Source organism: Dasypus novemcinctus, chromosome 15, assembly GCF_030445035.2.
Source record: "Dasypus novemcinctus isolate mDasNov1 chromosome 15, mDasNov1.1.hap2, whole genome shotgun sequence".
NCBI classification, from domain to species: Eukaryota; Metazoa; Chordata; class Mammalia; order Cingulata; family Dasypodidae; genus Dasypus; species Dasypus novemcinctus.
In genome coordinates, this window is record NC_080687.1 from 11068454 (window position 1) to 11074017 (window position 5564).

A 5564-nucleotide genomic window follows, 5' to 3' on the forward strand; every position below is an offset into this window, starting at 1 on the left:
GCTGCTAACAGGGGGTGGTGGGCACATCTCCAAGCTGGATGGGCCTGAAGGTCAGGGGCAGGTGGGCACCTTGCCCCTCTCTCTGGAGGGAGGCTGTTGGGTCTGCAGAACCCCAGATGGTCCTGGGAAAAACAGACCGTTAAAACAATAACAGACAGTAATAATACTTGAACAGCTCTGGGTGTTTTGGGCCGGGAGACAAAGGCAGGACCACAAAGTACTTGCCAGGCGGGTAATGGGTGGGGGGAACCCGAGTCTCCCCGGCACAGTAGGCGGGCTCTGGGGAGCTCGTCAACCCCGGATCTCCAGGGCTGGAAGCCAGGATGTCCAGTGGGGAAAAGTACAGCAGTGTCCATGCAGGATTCAGGAACAGAGAGGCTACCACATGCTCGTGCGCGCTCTCTCCCCCTCTCCCATGCAGTCACGTACAGGGTCTAAGGGCCCTATACTGAGGCTTCTGTTGCCAGAGGACGGAGCACCCCTGTTCTCCTCCCAAAGCAGAGGGGTCAGATGTGCAGGCGGCCTTGGCGCTTTGGAAGACCAGCACCCCTATTAGTGGGCGGCCCCAGCTCTGGGCTGGCAGTGGCGGCCCCAGCAAGTAAACCCTATATCCATAAAGTGTTGTGGCTGCACCCAAAGAGCTGGAATTCCCCAGAAAGAAACCCCTCCTGGAGAACCAGGCACGGCGGTCAGGAAACCTGTTTTCCCTTTTCCCAAGGTGACAGGTGGTTACCTGTTGGTAGTCAGGAGAAAAGCGAGCGCCGGGGCCTGTGCTCGCTTCAGGAGCCTTGCCCGGGTGGAAGGAACGCCAGCTCCTGCCCGGGAGGAGCCCCACGGCGCAGTTCTTGAACTCTGCTTCCGCTGGGCAACCGTGGGCCTGCCGGGGCCTGGAGCCTTGCGCCTTTCCCCCTCCAGCCAGTGGAACGGGGGGCTTTCCTTACCCACACAGGAAACCTGCTACGTAACCAAGCTGGTTTTCTGACAGGATGCAAACCCACAGGCAGGGCCTGTGACTCAGAACAATGCCACTGTACTGAAGGCGCCCTGCTGGCCCCTGCGTGAGTCCAGCTTTTAGCTAGGTGGGCCGCCAGAATGCAGAGTCCGGGCCCTTTATCTAAGTGTACTTACTCAACCTAAGAAGCACAGGTCGCAGCTGGGTGAAGATTCCCAGTGGTAGTTTTAGCATGAGTGTAGACGGATCGGGATGTCTCAGACTCAACCCGGGTGCCTCCAACTACACGGTTACATATCAACAGTTGGAAGCTTGTCGAGGCAATTCTTTATTCCTGTAGGACGGGGGTACGGGTGGTGGTGGTGGAGACACCAGGGGGAGTGGGGTGCCTCTTGCAAAGACGCCTGCGCCCTTGCGGCCGTGAGCGGGGCGCGGGCGCCGGGGCCGGCCGCGGCTGCTCGGGGCATCGCTGCGGCGCTGGGACGCGCTCCGCTTTCCCCTGCGCGACGAGCGTGGGGGCCGCTCCTCAGCGGGCGGGCCTCCTGGGGCTGCCGAGGTCAGGCACATCAGTTTGCTCGGGCCACATCTTGGCTCCAGCAGGGGTACGCCCCTGGGCTTCTGCCCGCCTGGGCCTCTGGGTGCTCCAGTGCGCACGAGGCGGGAGGCAAACCCCGGCAGGGCAGCAGGGGGACCGCCACCGCCTACTTTGACCCCAGCGCGCGCACGGGCGGGGCCTGTGGAGTCAAGGGATGGCCCCAGGGGCGCCCGGCGAGTGTCAGGGGGGCGCAGAAGTGTTGGTGCTGATTCGGGATGAACCGTGAATCCTTTATTAATTTGTTTTCAAAACAACAGTCGCAACTCTAAGACGGGCTGGAAGGCGAGGAGCTGATATAAATTCTGTAACCCAACATCTCCAGGCACACGCTCTGACAGGGTGGGGGGCAGCTTCGTGGATTTCCATGACCCTTGAAATGTCCAAGCCCGAGTAAAAGGATCCAGAGAGGAATTTGCACCCAGAACTCCACCTTGGCACTCACCTGAGGAGCCGGGAAACGGAATGGGACCTGCCTTTCATATAACTGACAGATAGGCTTTGGTTTATGTGCCCAGAAGTCTGCAGATACTACTGCGGCAGACGAGTGTACATGTGAGAGCATTTCAGTCTCAATGTGGAACTTTGACTCATCTTAAATTTGACACCTTTCTCGAGATTCCCCCACAGGAAATGGTTCAGATTCAAAAACAATGAAGAGCTCTTTTCGGGGGGGTGGGGGAGTGGGGGGGGTGGGGGGGGTGGGGGGGTGGGGGGAAAGTACTCTGAGACTAAAGTAGATGGATAACATCTTTGGCAATCTGGGAAATATCTGGAAGGGAATTTGTGGAAAATTCACACATCATAACCATTCCGTAAACTGATAACCCACAATTGGCCGGTGCCTGTAAAAAGGGAGAGATAAATAGGACACGGAACACCATCAGGAGTGTCCCAGCAGCAGAACTTGAGATTGTTCTGGTACGACTTGTTTAGGTGGGTGGGAAAGGGGTGCAGATTCTAGCTCTTAGAATCATTCTAGGTGGTTTGGCATTGGGGGGCGGGCGAGGTTTTCAGACTGCCACCAACAGTAGTAACAAAAGCCATACAAAGTATTGGAGGTTGCAAAGAGTGTACGTATGGAGTATCTCACTTAATTGTAGGGAATTGATTACTGGCTGTGCAACCTTGGGAAAATCACTTAACCTCTCTGGTTCCCCACCAGGGTGAGCAGCTCACCAGTGCGCCCAGCGACTCTGCTCCTAGTTGAAACTATCTGAGCTTGTTCTGTAGGCCACATAAACTTATCCTGTGGTGCTTCCTAGGAACATATTTTCCTATGTTAAACAAAGGTCACTCCAGATACTTAGACAATGGCAGCAGAACAAATGCTAATTGAAGGCCTTCCACACTGAAGCCACATGGTGACATTTGGCCAGTGACTGCCTGGAGAACCTGGTTCTTCCCAGCAGCAAGCATTTCTCCTGGGAGGGAGCCCTGCTCCCAGCCGAGTACCAATCCACGGGACCCCAAGACCCTCAGGGCTTTAAATCATTCTCCGCACTCATCCTGCTACACAGAATTAGAGTGTATTAGACATTGCCCAAATTGTGCTCAAAAACCCTAACTTCGGGGTGGGGTGAAGGAAGAGGAAAATGGGCAGCTGCCGTTTATTTGCTTGACTTTTACATCATGAGCAAAACCAGATTTCTGTACCCAGATATCATTTCCCTCCCTAGGGCTTTTTATTTCCATGCATCTCCTGGCTTTGAGAGTACATTTTGGATGAAACAGGAGAGAAAGAATGTATTCTCTTCCTTGGAGCAGAAAGCTTGACCATCTCTCCGCCAGAGGAGTAAAACAGCCGTGCTTCCTTCCAGCACTCTCCCTGCACCCTAACCCCTGAATGGCACAACCACACACCCAAGGCAGGTAGAGGGGACCAGACACCCTTTGCGTGGGAGAAGACAGCCCTCCTTGCGCCGGGCAGGGCCACATCTGGTCCCGTGGTGGAGCCCGGGCAGCTGTGGGCGGCTGCAGCCCCTCTCTGCTGCTCACGATGGGTCCCACGGGCTCCACTGTGGCCTGAGGGGGCAGGTGGTGGAGCCGGGGGAGGCCCCGTGGGACGGACACTGCTATCGATTTCCTTCCCAGAGATGGCAGCTGGGGGGGGGCCCTGGCAGGGCAGGGCGGGGTGGTTGGGGTCGACCCATCCATTATGGGGCCTTCCTTTGTGTTTGCTGGTTGTGAGCCATGGCTAAAGGACTTTGGAAATTCCATATTAGGGGGAGATGGAGCCGTATAGACGGCCGAACTGCCTAATTTTCCTTCTCACGCTTCCTTAGTTCTCCAGCTCAAGGCAGGGTGAGAGTTTGCTGCGCTGGGGACAGGAAGGGACGTGGTTGGGCTGCATTATTTGGATCATTTCCTTGATCCAAAAGGAATTCAGAAAGTCACTGGCAGGTGAGGACCGATAGAGAAGGCCAGGTCTATGTGGGTTCCAAGGGTCACGAGCTCCCCAGTTTCCAGGAGCCACAATGCTCGGGCAGAGCAGGGTCCCCCAAGCCAGAGCAAACACCGGGGGACCTTTGAGCGGGGAGCCGAGTCAATGATCTGCGGATTCAAGGAGTGTCTCAATCTGCCTGGCGGAGCAGCCCGCCCCTTCCGGCCTCCTCCCGCTCCCCACCCCCACCGCGCCACCCCTGCCCTGGCCACCAGCCGCCGTCCTGGAGGCCCGGACCCTGTCCGAGGAATGCGGCGTGGCTGCGGCGTCAGTAACAAAGAGGCTCCCCTTGGCTTGGTCAGTAACCTGGTCGAGGCCGCCCCTTCGGCCCAACGCACGCTTTATTTACCTGGCTCTCCTTCTTCCCACCCTTTCCTGCCCTTCATCCAAAGGCGGCTGAGCCCCCCCTGGCCCCGGGAGCCACAGCTTCAGCCCCAGGCCCGCCCCTGCCCCAGGCTTCCCGATCCAGTTTGCCTCCCCCAGAGGGATCTGATCTGCCCAAGGCCCCTCCGGCCTCAGGTTGAAGGCTCGGCCTGCTGACAGGTAGAGGCTGGAGGGCCGCCGCCAGCAGCCAGCCGGGCCTTTCCTGGAGGGCTGAGGCTCCGTCCGAGGGCGGCCGCCTGGCTCCAAGGAAGCCCCTCAGGCCTGCGGCGCAGGACGCTCTGCTTGGGGCTCCGGGCCGGTGGCGTCTGGGGCTTTCCACTGCCTCCAAGGCCGCAGACCTGCGCTTCGAGGCCAGAGGAGCCACCCACGTCCAGAGGGGCCCGTGGAGGACAGGCAGGGCCCCCTATCCATGCCCAGAGGGGACTGCAGAGGACAGGCAGGGCCTCCCACCCACGCCCAGAGGGGCCTCCCAAGGACAGGCAGGGCCCCCACCCAAGCCCAGAGCCGGCCTGCAGAGGACAGGCAGGGCCTCCCTCCCACATCCAGAGGGGCCGCGCAGGACAGGCAGGGCCCCCCTCCCACATGCAGAGGGGACTGCGAGGACAGGCAGGGCCCCCCACCCATGTCCAGAGGGGCCGCACAGGACAGGCAGGGGCCACCGGCCTTCAGGGACTGGACCGCCCAGAGGCAAACGCGACGTAAAGCCACACAGATGCCCTTCCCGCCAGCCCTCGCCTGCCTGTGCCCCCGGGCCCTGCCCTGATCCTGCAGGCCCTGGCTTGACTGAGAGTGCCACCCCGATTGGGGGAGGGGGGCACGGGGCGCTTCCACTCCAAGGACATCACCAAACAGCACGGGGAAGCGGGCAGGGGCCATGCTAGGGCCGCAGGGGCCCGTTCTTGCAGCGAGGGAACCCGATTCGTTTTCACGATCGTTCGCTTCCCCTCCCGCGCCCTGCGCACCCCCCCGGGGACCTCAGCCTTGCTCGTTGCCCGGGCCCGAGGAGGGCCCGGCGGGCCAGCGCAGATGGGCGTGCAGGCCCGAGCCCTTTCTCCCGCCAGAGCACAGAGACACAGCTGGAAAATCGGGACAATTAGCCAGCGGCCGGCGGCCGGGGTCATAAAAACGCAGGAAGCGGCCACCGCAGGGCGGCGGGGACGGCTGCCCCAATAAAGCGATTGTTCCAAAGAATG